Below are 18,642 nucleotides of genomic sequence, written 5' to 3' on the forward strand. Positions count from 1 at the left end.
GTACTTCAAATTATTAATTTTTAATAATAATGTTTAGTAGTATGTGTATATTATAAATTATTTGGTAAGAGAATCAGGAGTCTATAAAATAATAAAGAAAAAAATTTAAATGAGCCCATCCATTTATAGTCTATCTCAAGGGATTAAGTGATTTATCATAAACCATAAGCTATAGTGCTGGTTAGTAGAAGCATGGACCGATACTAGGTCTCATCTGTCATAATCCAGTGGTTTTTTTGTTTTCTGTAGTGTTCCTATAATATATCAATAGAAATCCAGAATCCTATTCCCATATGTGTAAATAGGCATTTAATAATGCTTGTGGTGATGAAGAAATGATATGTTTATTGTTTCATGTGTTCTCTAATTTGTTTCTTGGAAATCTGTCTCACTGTTGGAATTTTAAAGAAATTCTGAATACAAATTACTGCTACTGATGGCTTATTTTCCACTCGAATGGGTTATATTGATATGCTCAAGAAATGGGGCATCACTATGGAAATATGAGAACAATTTTGATTATCTTGGCATAGAGGCCATTAATCTTTTATATTAACATAAATCAAGTAACTGTGTGGTTGGGTATTGTGAAACTTATTGTTTCAGGAATACAGTGATTTCTAAACTATTAGAAAATTCCCAGAAATTAACATAAGATCATTATCACTTGTGTATGTGTTCAGAATAAAAACTTTCCTGAAATATCCTAATATTAGCCTCACTTAGAAAAACATAAAGCATGTCTACATTTTCAAAATGAATTTAGATAGGTTTTCTCCTATCTAAAATTAGCTTATACAAACCCCCTTGGTAAAATATTTTGTGTTTTTTGACAAACTTAGAGTTCTCTTACTCCTAATTAAAATTCCAAATACGACTTTTGAAATATGATTTTTTAATATATGTGTATTTTTGATATATCCATTTTATCTTCATTCAATCTATAAATTCTAATGTATTATGTAATATACCACAATGCCACTTTTATTAGAATTAAACTTTTTTTTTTTTAATTTTCAAAGGCAAAATTATGGCCTGTCCTCAATTCTTTTAAATATCATTCCTGGTCTTGCATATAAGCTTTTTTCATTTTCCTTTTCTAGTCATGCTCTAGAAAATATCTGTCATATTCCTCATGTTGTCTAAAATAGCTAGAGGCTATTGTATTTATACTTACATTTTAACTGAGAAAGAAATGTTGGCTTACCTTTTAATTTAATAACAAAAATTCTTTCTTATCCAAGTCAGAGATCCATATGCATGTTTGAGTTTGGTAGATGAGCATTATTTTTTAAATTGCAGGTCATAGAAGCACTTTTGGTTAGTTTCATTTCTGACAATTGATAAAAAGCAGTGGTAGAAAACAAACGCTGTGGGATTTTTTAAAGATGGTAACTGATGTCTCAAATTAAACTTCATGTCAAAATATCCTTCAAGAGGATGATAGATGACACCTGATCTGCAAGTTACTGCTCAGCAATCTGTTTCACAGTGAAGTTCAGTTCTCTTGGTCCCTTTCTAATGTTGATCTTGGATATATGAATAACATTTACAAATATCCCTAAACTAGATTGAATATAATTTCCTTCTCCTCTCTTAAATATTGTATATTCTTACAAGATCAGTTCTCTTTCATAGAACAACAGAATAATTGTAAAAAATCTTTTTTGAAATGTATAACACTTCTACAACCTAACTTTTTAAACATTTCTAACATAAAAATCTATATATTTATACATGTATAGTACATTCAAGATTATTATGTAATAGCATATGAAGAAGGAGACTCTTTCATCTGTCATTAACAATAAGTGTATTTTTTTCTTTTTGTAGGATTTTATTTTGTTTTCCTCTAAAGATGATGGTCTTTTAAAATGAGATTTAAATTTTTTATTAAATTTTTCTATGTATACTGACTTTTCCATCTGTAATATAGTGAAACATCACTTTCTCAAAATTACTATTGTTGAAAATTGTTCTCCATATGATTTCTAAACAAATATACTTTCTTAAATATAATGCAGTTTTAGTTATAATAGTTGTAGCTCATAAAGTCTTGCCAACTTTAACACTTAATATTTTCTAAATAGTTTTTTCTTCCAAGGTTTGGTATATGAGTTATTTAGCTTGTTGTACTTCAAAGATGGTTTTCCTTATCATTCTGAGGTCTTAAGAATCTCTTAAATATTTCATATGCATTTGTCACTGTGAGGTTATGAGTCTATAAAGAGCCTGTGAAGGCTCCTTGGACTTAAGTGTTCTAAAACAGCTTGTTTGCTTGTTTGTTTTTTAGTTCAAACTTATGTTCATCTTTATTTTAACCTCCCCTTGCATATCAAAGGCAACTTACAATCAGTTTCCAAAAATAAATTTACCTTGCATCTTTAGCTACAACTGCTTTTTCTCTTTCATAAATTAACCACTGTGCAAACATTTGTAGCCCTCACCAACAATCCATGTATTCAACTGCATTTCCCAAGCTCCTTGCTTTAGTGCTGATTCTATAAGACTAGATTTTGGCCCATTTGATTTGGATAGGAGTAATTAATGTCACTCACAGGCATGGCTCTTAAAAATCATTCCATGAAGTCATCTGTCTGTACTTCACCTTTCACCTGCTAGAGAGATCTTGGAAGCAACTTATTCCAGAAGACATAGCTAGAAGAAAAAAAAAAAAAAAAAAAGAATAGCCTACCTTAAACTTTATATTAGTGACAACCTTTTTGGGGAAATAAAAAACTAAGAATAGAATTAGGTCTTATTTCATTTGTGACTGGTAGCATTACTTACCTTAAAACATAAATTGGTATTGAAAGACAGGTACACTTCTATAAAAACCCTAAAAATATTTGTTATTTAATTAGGAATGAGATCACAAGGAGCCATTAAATCAATATCAGGCACTGGAAAGACCGTGGTATATGCTGTGTACTGACAAACTGCACAGAGCGAAAACTGCAATCACTTGTGAGGCAAGACACATGGTTACTTTAGCTTTAGAGGAAATGTTTCAAAGACATGTTAGTAGTGTTTTACTTATTATTGGCTATACTTTGCAAGGTTTAGGAGATAGAAATGAACTAGTCTGTAAACAAATGCAAAAACAAAAATAACATTACATAAATTCAGAACTTTGCAGATTTGAAAAACTTGACTGCTTTTTGGTAGACTTTTTAAAAAATATTTTCAATAATAAGGGTCCAATAAAATTTTCCAGTTAGAAGAAGTGACAGAAGTCAAAGAAGATATAGTAAGGTATAATCTTCCTATGTAAGACTGATGGGTTCAGGATAGCCATGTCAGATTTGGTGAGAAATATGAAGATATGAAAGGAAGCAATCAAATGGATTTGAAAATCATATCAAGAAGAAAAACGTTGAGAACAATTACTTGTGCAAAGAACTGACTAGAAGTGAATAAATCAAAAGCCCATTAAAGAATTATGTTACCAAAGAAACAATGAGCAGAGACTAAAAAATACTTTTAAATCTTTGAGCTATAAATGAACTTTCAGGCCGCTAAACACGAGACAAAGATCAGCTTCAAAGTCAGATTAGTCAAGGAAAGCATGTTTTCCAGCATCATTTCAGATAAGTGCAAGTGGGATAATGACAAAGGAAAAATTTCTGAGAGTTGAGTCAAGGACGACAGGGAAGGGACCCCTGGATGGCTCAGTGGTTGGGCGCGTCTGTCTTGACTCAGGGCATGATCCTGGAGTACCGGGATCGAGTCCCACGTCGGGCTTCCTGCATGGAGCCTGCTTCTCCCTTTGCCTGTGTTTCTGCCTCTCTCTTTCTGTGTATCTCATGAATAAATAAATAAAATCTTTTTTTTTTTTTAAATAAAATCTTAAAAAAAAAAAAGGACAAAGGGGAAACCTGACAGTACGATTTCTGTAAGAGAAAAGAATCAGGATCTCAAGAAAATTTGACTGCAAGTCTGTTGTTTTGCTTTGGTTTGGTTTTGGTTTCAGATCACAATTTCCAGTGAAAAAATAAGGTTTAATTAATTTCTAGGCTTTTATTTGTTTTTTTTTTTTTTAAGATATTTTTTTTTAAATTTTTATTTATTTATGATAGTCACAGAGAGAGAAAGAGAGAGAGGCAGAGACACAGGCAGAGGGAGAAGCAGGCTCCATGCACCGGGAGCCTGACGTGGGATTCGATCCCGGGTCTCCAGGATCGTGCCCTGGGCCAAAGGCAGGCGCCAAACCGCTGCGCCACCCAGGGATCCCTTTTATTTGGTTTTATTGAACCAATATTCTATTTATCCCCACAACTCTCTGAAATCTATAAGAGAGTAGCCATAATTATTTTATGAAGAAAATACAAAATATTATATCTCATCCTGGACAACTTTCAGGAAAAATCCACTAAATCATGAGTTATGTGCCTCACCAGAATCATATTTTTGAGAAATATAGTCCTAATTTTTTTAAGTAGAAGCTAAGTTATATATATTAATATGAATTGAATACCTGTTTCTAATGACAACAGGGATGAGAAAATGAACTAAAAGCTATTTAAAAGGTTTTTGTCAGAAGACCAAACTTTTTTTTTTTTTTCCAACCAGTTATGAGGTAGTATTCTATATTGGTGTAGTGAGAATGACACTATAATTTTTGGGAAGTGCAAATAAAGAAGAATTCTTATTCAAGCTCACTCTGATTTTATTCTGCTTCCCCATGAAATTAGCTACGAATACCAATCGTTGTTGCATCCAAATATGGTGAGATGACTCAGAAGACATCCCTTGATACACCAGGTTCATGTTAAAATTGAAAGTAAATCTGTCAGAACTGTATAGTAGACACCTGTTTTCTTACAGACACAATACATTTTCACTATTACTGCATAGGTGTACAGACATTTTTGAAGGCCTTGAGAATGCAGTTAATGGTGAAAATTTGACATAATTTGATTCTTAAAGAAAGACTATCAAAAGTTGACTTTCTTCATACAAAGGTATGCCATCTTGGAGGAAATGAGATCTAAAGATATTCTAAATAAAACCTGTCACAATTTCCTCTGTGGCTAGAGGAGTAGGAATAAAAAATAGATTCAGCACTGTAGAGCCATCTAGAGGCCAGTAGAAGCAGCAGAAGACACAATGTCCTCTACACTGCTTCTTTGTCACAGATGGTACAGGCTTTGAGTTAATCTTATAAATCACATGACTTTTCAGGGAATGAATAGATACACTTGATTGTTCCTTTGCATCTTAATCAGGATCCATTTATAATGCACTTCTCAGAAGCACATCTGTACCATACTGAAAATAGTCACAGGGGAAGTGGTCATCTGCTGCAACATTCTCTGGTATCACATAATAGTTTGCTTAATATTATGGAGACAAAAGCTATGGGTATAGAGTAATAATTTGTTGTAATTTGTGGGTAGAGATACATTTTTGAAAAAAATATTTCTTCACATAAAAATATATTTAGGTTTCTCTTCAGATAATTCCTATATCCAGGAATTAAGTTGATTTCAAAGTTGGTAGAAATGAAGAAATTTCCCTAACTTGCTTATTTTATTTTAAAAGTAGTTATTAAATCCAATAGTTATGTAATTCCATCACTAAGCAATGATCCCAGTCATTCATTGAACAAATTGATTCATTGATTGATTTAGTGCCTGTCATATACTAGGCATCATTCCAGGTGCTACAGTATTATAAATGAATAATATAGACAGAATTCTTGCCTACAATGTGGTAATGAAGCCAGACTAAGTTACATTAGTATTATGGAGAAAAATACAGTCATGTATGAGTATAAATATGCTTTGCAGTGGGTTGGGGCACGTACCGTTTTATTTAGAGTAGTCAAGGAAGCATTTGTCTTTAAGAGAGTATGTGAGCAGAGACACAGAGGATGAGAAAGAGGCTGGTGGATTAGATATTTGGGGGAAGAGAATTCTAGGCAGACGGAATGACAAGTACAAAGGCTCTGAAGGATGAATGTGTTCAGAGGTCAAAGAGCAGAAACATTTGTACAACTGGAGCAGAATGAGTAAGGTAGGGTTGAGGCTGTTGAGTATGTGCTAGAAGGAAGTAAACTTGGAAAAATGGCAAATGTAAAGAGTATACCGTTCTTGTAGGCTGTGGTGAAAGCTTTGCTCATGATGGGAAACTACAGAAGCTATTTGAACATAGAACCAATACAATCTGATTTAGGTTTTAAAATAATTTCTCTAGCTGCTTTTTGAGAATAACCTAGAGACTAAGAGTGTGGACAAGAACCTAGAAAACAGTTATAAAACTATTAAATAATTCAGGTTAAAGATGACAGTGGCTTGGACCAGGACTTTGGCAGGGCAAGTAGTAAGACATCAGATTCTGGATGTGTTGTGATATGTAGTCATAATTTTCTTGGTAATATGAATATATACTCTTTGAAAAATATTTTTAGAATTATATTCCTTTATTTATAAAGAAAAGGTACATCTCTACATTCTAAATTTCCCAGAAAAAATGGGGAATTAGGGAGGTTATGTCATCTGTGGAAGGAAGAACATATAACATAGGAGCGCAGTCACTACTCCAGAACCAGTGGTTCATTCAAGATAGAATATGCAAGTAGATAGAGGTAATATGTTGTGTGACCAGAGGCCTTCAATCTGAAGTATTGATGAATAAATTTACATTTCTCTCACTACATAGAAAGTTATTTCATTAAAAATATCCGATAATAGTTTGTGATTGTTCGTCATTCATTTCTGGGTCATTTGTATATTATAACTTCTAAGTAGTATAATAATTTGATTTCATTGTTTTTCAGAAGTGCATTCCCAGTCATTCTAATTTAACAGGAATTATATTTGGGAGATTCATTAATTCACCCATACTTCTAAAACCTCACAAAGCTGTGGTACTTTGAATTGCATAATCTAGGTTCCCTTATATCTGTGTGTACAGAATGTCAGAGATCAGTGATTGTGGAGGCAGTTTTTGACTCAGAACACACTGATGCCTTAGAAATCACAAGAGATTCATAGATCCTTTGTTTTTGTTGTTTTTTTACAGTTGCCATATATAAGGGAGTTTCTGATTCTTAACAAAAACTTGCCCGAAAAATCTCAAGAGATGGACAGAACTCGGGACATTATAGTAGGCAGAACAAGTAGTGATGTAGGCATTTATTTAGAAAAGGCCTATACCACTGATTAATCATACTAATTCTGTGTTTCAGAGAAACAAAGCTTGAAGTAATACTCAAATAAAATAATCAGCATGGCTACAGTAAAAATAAAGTTTGGTCTTCAGCTAAATGGTATTGGACTTAATACTAGAAGCTAGGCTTCTCACATGCTAATCAAATAAGTATAGCTGTATCAGCACAATCTCTGAAATTAGTCTCATTGGACAATATTGCTATTCGAGATAATGACTCAGACTTATATCTAGGATATTAACATTACTTCCACCAAGATGTGTTAATTATAAGGTTAGGGTGATTGTTTGTTATATGAAGAGCAGAGCATTTCAAGAGAATTATCAAAACTTTTCTTCGCTAAGAGTAGGTGATAGCTGTTGATTTGTTTTAGTCATATTATGAACTGGTATGAAGAAGGTGCTACCTCTTATTAGATTGATTCTTAGCCCCATGTTATAATTGTGGTACTTGCGATTATATGTTTCATATGATGTAGGAGTTTCTAAAACCTTGTTGTATTTTCAATCATGGCTTCTTCATACTGATCTCAGAGAATTTCAGTTCTTTCATCCTTTATATGGCCTAACCCACTTCTTTGCCTGGTTTGGCAGCTGGCTTACTGAAAAATGTCATCCAGTCAGTCTCAGGGGAATATACGAAGTATTGCCTTGTCTCTAATACTTTTTACCACATCATGTAGAACAGAAATTCCAAGAGTTTACCTAAACTTTCCTAAGAACTTTTACATTTTTCATCCTTGGCTTCAGAGCAGTTAGGAGACAGTACAAAAGCAGCCAATAATAATGTGACTTGGCAATTTCAAGATAAGCACCCTACGTGTGTCCAGGTGAAATGCCACCAGTTGCTATAACACATACCATATAAGGGGACTATTTGTTTGTGGTAAAATTGAGCAAAACTGGAGATTTCCCAGGCTCAGATCATATGCAGAATGAGGGTAGGGGATGGGAACATAGAAGCTGAAATTATTCAGACATCAATCAAGGTCTCTAGAGGAAGGATGAATTTAAAAAAATAAAGTGCTTCAAATCAGGAATGACCAAAGGTAAAGACTTAATCTGAGAACAAGAATTAAATAGACAAATCAAGTTCAATTTGAGGAACTTTTGATATTGCAAAAGGTACAAATAAGCAGAAACAAAATTACTAGAAGCTACTTACTAGAAGTCAAAGTACTGTTCCAGACACTTGATTCATTTGGTGTGCAGGCATTTCTTTTGGACAATTTCAAATATCCTCAGACAAACTTCTGATGAAGGATACTCAGTTGAGATTGCTTTACAATGTGCAAATAAGAAGCTTGACTTATTGAATTAGATTTCCCCTGCTACTGCTTTAAAAATAACAAAGATTCTCTATATCATACTTTACCACTAACAAGATACAGTATTTTGAGTATTTACTTAATTTATTTTGTTTTGTTTTGCTATCCCTGGCTTCTCAGAGAAGGAACTCATGTTTTCACTGAAACTGCTCTTTCTGGAAGGTCTGGTATAACATGAGCTGAACATTCTCTCCCATCTACTTTTCATAAAAGATAATTGCTATTCTTGTTAAGAGAGCCCTCTCAGGGATCCCTGGGTGGCGCAGCGGTTTGGCGCCTGCCTTTGGCCCAGGGCGCGATCCTGGAGACCCGGGATCGAATCCCACGTCAGGCTCCCGGTGCATGGAGCCTGCTTCTCCCTCTGCCTATGTCTCTGCCTCTCTCTCTCTCTCTGTGACTATCATAAATAAATAAAAATTAAAAAAAAAAAGAGAGCCCTCTCAAAAGTTTTCCATAAATTCCATACTTGAATAGACTCTTAGTTGTTTCATTTTGACTTTCTTAGATGGGTTTTTTTTTTTTTTTGACAAGTATTTCTTAGTCAAACGTTTTTCTACTATTACAACTCATAGTTTTTCCAATCAAATTTGTTTTCTTTTCTGCCAATTTCCAGTTCATCCAAAATTACCATTTATAAAAATCTGAGTTTGTATTCATTATATAATGGTGGTAGTGTATTTAGGCAAGACTCTCCACATTTAGGGACTGGTAGCTGCTCTTCCTATTATCATTTATGTTTATGACCCAGAACTATTGGCTGTTATTATCTATGGTTTGATAAATTTACAGAATAAAAATATAATCAGTTTTGATTTTCAGTCTCAGGTAAATTGATCATATGCCTGGAAAGCATTGTCAACCCATGATCTTAAATATTCTAATTATTTTATATGATTAAACATATATATATTATTAGTAAAACCGAGGCCAAAACGGAGGATGGCAAAAAGTTTGTGTATTAGACACTAAAGTCATGGCTATTAGCTAATTTTCTGTAAAGATTGCCTATGACTTTCTTAAAAAGCCATTTCCAGAAATCAATCCTTCATAATCTGGGCTTCACTTCCAGGAGAGCAAATAAGCATGTGAATTCTTCTTACTACTGGCCTTTCACAGTAAGTCAGTTCTTGGTAGAACTAAAAATAAAAATCATTGAGAAGCAAACAAGATGAATAATAGGCTAACCATTATATTTTAACTCTCTTAAAAGTAAAAAATCAGACCCTACTACAAGGTTTATGATAAAGATCAAAACATTAACAGGAAAAAAAAAATTGACAGACAAGTAGTTGTGTTTTTCAGTCTACATACACATTCTCAGTTCTGATTGCAAAGAATTGAAACTACATGACCTTGAATTTTATTGCTTGCTCTAGCCTTACACATCTTAACTCTTCATTTCCAGGCTTACATTCTTCATGGACATATATATCACAGTGATATCAAATAGACTTTAGTCTGATATATCCAGTGCATTCCACAGGTGCAGCTATAACAATAATAGAGATTCTTAAGTGAGTCATTACTTCTCTCTGAAATCTCTTTTTCCACCTCATTGCAAAGTGCTAAGACAATGAATGATGGTACCACCCACAAATCCTAAAACTCAGAAATCTAAGTGTGGTCACTAATTCTTTTTTTCTCATCCACGATAGTCAATGAAGTCTTTTTTTTTTTTTCAATGAAGTCTTATAATCAATATTCAAAGACATTTCTAATACACTCATTACTCTTGATCAAGTCAGCCAACACATTTATTCAGTTTCTCATGATCTCTGTCCTTGAATTTTTCAGTATTTTCTTAATTGTCTTGCTATCTCCATTCTTTCTACCAGACTAATCTTTCATGCCTTTTAAATTGATTTTCTAAAATATAACGTTAGTTCCTTGTTAGCACTATTGTGGAAACTTTCAGGATCTTTTAGGTCACAGATGGAGACTGTAGCTTTATTTCTGTATAACAGGTGCTTCTCAATCTGGTCATGGCCCTATCTCCCCAGGCTCAGCCCCTGCCACTTTATCCCTCAAATAATTTTCTTTAGTCATACCAAGTTATGCCATTCCCAGAATATATCAAGAATTTTCATGCTTTTATGTCTTTAAACATATTGTTGTTTTCACTCTTTAAGCGTTCTTCCAAAATTATTCAGACAGGATCATTTTAAGAGGAGCCTTGAAAATCATGTAAGACTAAAGATTTAAAACCTCTCTGAAACTTTCTGTCCCTTGTTAACACAACATTCTCTTATACTTTGAGAAAACTTCAGTTATATTACACATATCACACTCCACTACATTTTTGTCTGTCTCCAAATGATTGTTTCTTGAGAGATGTATGTCTTGTTTATTTTTGTATACTTAGTACCTAAAATTATTACTAGCAGTTTCTCAATTAATAATACTTAAATTGGTTGAGTGAGTTTATTAGCTGAAGGAAGAGGAGGTTTTTCTATAGCTTAGCCCTTGCCTTATAATTTAGTTCTAATAGTTGCATCATTGCCTTTTTTATTCCATATCCAAGTTTCTTACTTATAACTTGTTTAATATTCCTGTTTCTCCGATTCTGGGGCTGTACTGTAAACCCTGGTATTCCTTGTGACCAAAGTTATATTTTGCACTCTCAGTATCTATGAACAGAATCATATCTGCTTATATTTATATAATTGCCTGAAAGTACTTCCAGTGACATTTTGCTTTTCTATTGGATGTCACTGACATGCAACCATACACCTGTTTGAATCTACTCATTGGGCCTTTGGTAAAAGTTATATTTTATCTTTATGTCTGAAAACTTATCCAGTGTCTCAGTTCTGATTTTTTTATCACTTATGATTTTAATTCCTTTATAAATCTAATAGGTATATATTACCTACTGGTTTGTGAGAAGGATATGCAAGTAATTAATTTGGAGTATATCTACATATATTTGCAGAAATAATCCATAAACCACACAACCAGGTTGTTGAAAAGTTGTGAAGTATTGAGTTCTTTTGAAAGAAACTTGTGTTCCATAACAAGATGGTAGTTCTTAAATAGTAGGAAGATTATTTTATTTAAATCATTTTAGAGTTACTTAAAATGATGTTTCTCAATATTAGTTCATACATATATATTTTAATTTATGTCTTCAATTTTATGTCTTTTATATTGGGAGACAAAGCGCAACAAACAATAGTATCTGTTCATAAAATATCACATTTCATGTTTCAAATTACAGGGGATACAGAAAGATTAAACTGATAGTTTAAGACATTGTGCTAGAGAAAATTATGTAGCTAAGAATTGTTATTTTTATTCATGACATAGTTGATATAGTTACACTAGCTTGTGAAAATTAGTCAATGTTGGCTGAAACAGTTATCTCTTGTTCAAATAGATAATGCGAGGTGCACATTAAAATATTATCTTTAAAATAAAATAATTAGGACATCTTTCTTTATACAATTAATCAGGAGACACTGAATTTTTTTTATTATTATAATTTATAAAGTTCTGCTCATGAAATTTTGCTTCAACATAAGAGTCACAGTATTTAAGTCCACCAATGAGATGATTCTTTTTTTAAATGAAAGGGAAAAATAAAACAAATTTCCTTTAAAACTTTACTCTATTGAATTATTATTTGTGCAGTACTAATACATTTTAAGTTTAATACTTATTAATTAAATTTCAGTGATTGATCAGTTTTATCATAGAATCTTATATCTGGAAGGAGTTTTAGTGATCTTGATCTTTTAAATACAAATAAGTTTATTAATTTGCCTTAATTTATAAAGGTTATAAGCCAGAATACTTCATGTGAGAGTTTGGAACAACAACAACAAAATGTACCCTTTGTGAAGACCGAGATGTTAAATTCTCACTGGTATTCACAGCTTATGAAGGAAACTAAATTGGAAATCTCTAAAGGATGCATATTCTAGTAATAGCTAGCTCAATTTTGCCAGGGTGGAGGAATCACAGCTTTGTTTTCCAGGATACTTATCTTTCCTGCCAGAGACATGTACACAATGTACCTTATCGGTTTTGGAAAAATCAGCATAACACTATCATGTTTCCTTTCTTGACTAAAACAATTAGATTAAATATAAGTAATATATTACAAGATCAAATCAATATAAGTCTGTGATGATGGGGGTTGAGGCTGTTCTTCTAGTTTAAGGATCTTATAAACATTCTGCTAGCCACTCCATCTCTATTCAAAAGGTTTCCAAGCCCTGAACAAGTCCACAGTTAGCTAAGTACCCTTGATTCATTTTGTTAGGGTTTTGGTTCATCAGATAGACCTGACCCTTTAGTTCCCATTTTGTTGCTGTCAAGTCTTCTTTTACCCTCAAATCAAAAAACTCACTATCTCTGCAGCAGTATCCCTCATTGCTTAATTGTGAGTTGGGAAATTTGCCACTGGTGAACACCAGAAATAGTGTCAGTAACAAAGATGCATCTGACATGGTTGCTTAAGAATATGGAGTGTTCAAAAACAGAGCTATAAATAATAGAAGAGAGATTGGGATGGGGTAATGGTAGTTCTGCAATAGTTGCAATTTGTCATAGACACCAAGAGGACATTAGGAATTAAAGCATAGGAGGTGAGTGCCAAGCCAGGCCAGGGAAATACCTCTTTAGTCTACAGATATAAGATATCATAACCAGGAAAAATGGGCTTGCCTCTACAAACCACATTCAGTGGTTTCTATTCTTCCTAAGAAGAAAAATGCCTCTTTTTCCATCCACTGGAATGGCAAAGAATAGTATCCAGAAAAATAGGCAAACGGCAGGCAAATGATCAGATGAAGATTCTCCTATTCTTGGAAGCTTATACCTCTTTCACAAATATGAGTTAATGTGTATATATATATATATATATATATATATATATATATACACACACACACACACCTTGGTTAAATAGTATAATCCACATCGTGATGGATATGTGGAAAACATCTGTGAAAGCATTGAAGTAAAAATAGGTAAACCTGCATGAAACAGTTTTGTAGAGGAGTTTACACTTGATTCTGAAAGATATTTTGCTTTCTTTGTATTGTTTCTAAACAGGCAGAGATACCTCAGTATTATTCCAGTAAGTGAAAATAATTTGTCCAGGTATTATGTGGAAAAGCATTGTATGAACAAGGAGCAATGGGAGTGTAGCATGAAATGTATAAAATTGAATGGTTAAAGTTGAGATTTGAAGGATTAGTAGGTTCTAGTTCATAAAATAATTGCTCAGCTGTACTATGGAGTTTAAATTGTATCTTGTGGGTAGTAGGAGCCAAACGCATTTTAGTAGAAGAGGTAGTATAAATGAACTAGAAAAGGAAAGATACAAGCAATAAGGCAAGTTAGGAAGCTATTACAATTGCCTCAAAGAATATTGATTGGTAAAAAGACTACACTAGAGAAGAGAATTCTTCTCTACACTATTGTAGAGAAGAATTTAATTTTTACCCATGTTTAAAGAGCCTGCTTCTCCTTAGTTTTGGCTTTCTCATATGCATAATATCTGTTTTGAACTCTGTGATTCTGAATATTTTTCTAGTAAATCAAATTGATTTCTTCTCCCTTTTATTGAACAGATAAAAAGTTGTATTTTAGCTGAGATGATACAGTGAAATCCAAAATTCAGTCTCCTTTTCCCAAATCAGTCATTGTGGCATCTCTGAGAGAACCTAATTCTCATAGATCCAGTTATAAAACCACTGGATTAGATAATTGCTAAAATCCTTCCAGCTCTATTGTGTTATTATTCCCTGAGGATATGATTACTGAAGTGATTGATTTCTACTTTTATATAAGGTGAATATTCTCAGCAATAATATCATTCACTAGCTGTGAAGTGGGTGAAAAAAACAATATACAACCGTTTCCTTTTTAAATTTCTGATTACACTTTTTTGTAATATGTCATTGAAAACACTTCAAGTTAAAACTACAACCAAGTTGTTTTTATTGATTGTACAATTTAAGATTGTAGAGTAAGCCAGTTCAGTCAAGTAAGGATTAAGTGACCAGTACATGTTCTGATAGGCAAAATTGTGTCTGAAAGAAGAAAGGAAACTATTACAGAGCCATTCTTTCAGGTAATTACTATTTATTAAGACCTATTGTTTATTAAGGTCTCTCCTTATTTAGTCCAAACAAAGCTATATCATTATCAAAGACAAAGCTACCTGTTCTATTCTCTGAGGAAAATGGCAAATGGTTTCAAGTGATAAGATAAATATCAGAACTCAGCACACAGTCCAATTTCTTCCGCTTGAAGTTGCTTAATTTGTTTTGAATATTGTTAATTTTGGTATTTCTAGAAGTTTTAAAGTGTAAATATTACATAAACTTTGAAAGGATTTTTAAAAGGATTTTATAGTAAATATTACATTATTACAGAATATTTTAAAACATATTTTAATATACTTTTTTAAAGTATAGAAGAGATGTTCAGGATACATAAAGGAGAAATGAATCATAATAACTTCTTATGATAAATTTAACTTTAGTTCTTATTTTGGAAAATACTATTTTTTGCACATACTTTAAGCAAAATGATGAAAGCAGGCATAAAAATATTAAGCTAATTGTGAGTCATTATTTTGTTGAACAAATAGAATATATGGAAAATAATCAGAAAACAACCAAATATTTTTCTGTCATTGTCCATTTATCTTATTCTACAAGACAAATTCTTCCCTTTCTAGAGTAAAACTAGAATGGATCCTATATTCTTCTGATCATTTTCACATAATAAAATATTTTTTTTAGATGCGGCCATTTTGAGCCATTGTAGGACAGCTCTGAAATTCTGTATTGTTACAGAGCTCCTGATGGGGTTGACAGGTTTTGCAGGACCTGCATTGCAAGATGACTTCTCTCCAATCCTGCTTCATTTCCTTTTCTTTTCTATTAGAGTATCTCTAATAAAAATCCCATACACTAAACTTTGTCAGTGTGTGTACTGCTAGGGAACAAACCTGAGATATTCTTTGTGATCGTTTTACATTCATTTTGGATTTTAGCTTCAGTTGTCTTGAGGATCTGGTGAAAACTGATGCCAAAATGCTTTTTATTATCGTATGTATGTGTACATATATATTATATACACACATTATTACTCGAATGTCCAAATATTCTCTACCCTCATTTCTTGGACAGAACATAACTAAACTTATCCCACCAGGTTCCAAATTTATTTTACTGCTAAGGTCTTGGTAACTTGTAATTAGCACTATGTAGCACTAAACTCTATTATAATTGCCTAGTTAATTTTTTAGTTTTCCTAATAGACTGTGTGATAAGCGATCATTTATTTGCTTATAGTATATGTTCAATAATATATTTTGAGTAAATGAAAAAATATAAAATAAATGTCATGTAAGCTATTATTATGCTTTACTAATGTCATTTTCCCCTAAAACTCAATAGATTGGGTGCTATGAACAGAACTTTATATATTATAGGGAAATCCTATACATACAATCATGATACAATAATTTGATCATGCAGTTTTGTTATAACTATTGAGATACTACATCTTCCTTAAAAAAGTCTTTTAATATTTAGCATTTACCTAGAATTAGCTAATTCTATATCTTAATAGGTATTATCAATATTGTGAATAATGTAATATTTATTCCATCAGTATGATTTTAGGTTAATATTTAATGTTTTCTCTAAAAAAAATCTAACGTTGAACTTAGTTTTGTTTTCAGAAAAGCATACACAACAAATTCTCACCATATTCATTAGTATAGTCTAAACTACTATTAAAAAAGACTCAAAAGTATAATGACTCAAACACCAAAATGGTTTATTTCAATTTCTTGTTCATGTAACTATTCAGGGTTTTGTTTTGTTTTTTAAGGCCTGTAGGTGACTCTTTTCCGATTGTTGAATCAAAATCCTGCCTATCCTTTAGAGGCTCCAACAGCCTCTGAGGGTGTTGCTCTGGCCAGTTTTATAAGGTTAGATTGATTCTTGTATTCTTACAAAGACACATTTGTAGTGTTCAGTAAACCGATGTTAAAAATCTCACAGGGAAACCCTAAGAAAAACAGGTTCCCAGGTTCTAGTTCTGGGTATTTGTTTCTATAAGACTGAGTTAAGATCTGGAAATCATTAGTTTTAATAAGGATGCCATTGATTCTTATATTAATTTAGGAAACAATGTATAGATAATAAGAAGAGAGTAGTAGGCAGAATTCTCAGATGGCAACTTGAGTTGTGTACACAACTTCAGTCAAACATTAGAAATTCTTGTGAGGGCAGCCCCGGTGGCTCAGCAGTTTAGCCCTGCCTTCAGCCCAGGGCGTGATCCTGGAGACCCCGAATCAAGTCCCTCGACCGGCGACCTATGTGGAGCCTGCTTCTCCCTCTGCCTGTGTCTCTCATGAATAAATAAATAAAATCTTAAAAAATAAAATTCTTGTGAAGGGATTTTGCAAAATAACTAGATTCCAAATCAGTTGACCTTTAGTTAAGGAGATAATCCTGGTGGGCCTAACCTAATTGCATGAGTCCTTAAATTCAGAGAGTTTTCTCCAACTGGTTATAGAACAGAAAGTCAAAAAGGCACTCCATATGATTGGAAAGAAAACAAACTTCCATGTTGTAAACTGCTATGGAGACCACATGGAAAAGGGACTGTGACTAGCCTTTAGAAGCTGAGTGGTCCACACCAAGAGCTATCAGGAAAATGTTGATCTCAGTCCTACAACTACAATAATATGAATTATGCCAACAACCTGTGACTGCTAATCAAATAATTACAAACTTGGTGCTTAAAACAACAGAAATTTATTATCTCAGAGTTCTAGAAGCCATTAGTTTAAAATCAGTATCACTAGGCCAAAATCAAGTTTGTGTCAAAGCTTAACTTTTTCCAGCATCTATAGAGGACAATTTGCTCTTTACCTCTTCTAGCTTCTGGTGGCAGCCAGCATTATTTGGCTTGTGACTATATCACTCCAGTCTCCAAGGCCAGAATCTTAAATTCTCTTTCTGCTCCATCTCTACATGGCCTTTTCCTCTCTGTATGGTTCTTAGTTCCCTCTGCCTCTCTCTTGATTTCAATAGGGACCACCTGAATAACCTGAAGATACTTAACTTAATCATACCTGCAAAGACTTTACCAGATAAGATAACATCCCCAGATTTCAGTTATTAGGATGTAGCTAACTGTTGGGAGCCATTTTTCAATTTAACCACAGCTAGTGACGTTAGAAGAGCCCAAGGCCCAGGGAGAAGCTATAGCCCCAGCCAACACTTTTGTTTCAGCTTCTTGAGAATCTAGTCATACCAAGTCTGGACTTCTGATCTCTGACTGTGAGTTAACAAGTATATGTTGTTTTAAGTTGCTAAGGTTGTGGTTGTTTGTCATACAGTAATAAAAAACCATTCAGAGATGATGGGATTTTTCTGAGGTATTTCTACTGTGATTTTCATCCTTCTCCAAAACTTCTCTTATGTTACTCAGTTCAATAAAGAGTAACTTCTTTCACTCAGAAGTGCAGGTCAAAAACCTACAAGTTTTTAGGGATTCCTCCTTCTGTCCTAAAATCTTTGCCCAAATAGTCCTCAAATACAGTGCATTGTAGTTCCTTAATCTTCAAATCTCTTTCTCTTCAGTACTACTGCCACAACCTTCATTTATATTCTTACTATTTTCACCTGTGTTGTTTAAATATCTTCTCAATATCGGTGTGTATCCCATCTGACTTACTTATCCTTAACAAGGCTGACAAAATGATGCATATGAATATCAACTATAATCATGTCATTTTCAATCTGAATATCCTCTGCTACCTCACTATCAAATTTAGAAAACAAAAAAAGCTAAGCTCTTTTTTATGAATATGTATAGTTTGAATATATTTTTAAAGTGAAATGGAGACATTTAGTTTTCTGGTACAAACCACTTTGAGCCCCTGAGCATATGAGCCATTATTCTTTGTAGTTAAACATATTTCCATGAAAAATTTGAGAAGCCTGTACACAAGGCACCCACTGTGGCTATCACACTTTCCTCCACCTCTCCATAGACTCACCTGGTTAACTGTCAGGATTTGTATGCTCAAGTCACAAATAACCTTTTCCCTCTTCCTGTGCTACCTCCAGGTCACCTCTTCTTTGTCTCCATAGTTACTGCA

General features: G+C 33.1%; 1 long non-coding RNA gene across 1 annotated transcript in view; it reads left to right on the forward strand.

Annotated features, from left to right (window-relative positions):
- The window catches only part of LOC144287532 (uncharacterized), a 150,673-nt gene that overhangs the window by 17,254 nt on the left and 114,777 nt on the right, over positions 1-18,642 (forward strand). The gene's annotated exons all lie outside the window — the stretch shown is intronic.

Source organism: Canis aureus, chromosome 17 (assembly GCF_053574225.1).
Source record: "Canis aureus isolate CA01 chromosome 17, VMU_Caureus_v.1.0, whole genome shotgun sequence".
Classification (NCBI taxonomy): domain Eukaryota; kingdom Metazoa; phylum Chordata; class Mammalia; order Carnivora; family Canidae; genus Canis; species Canis aureus.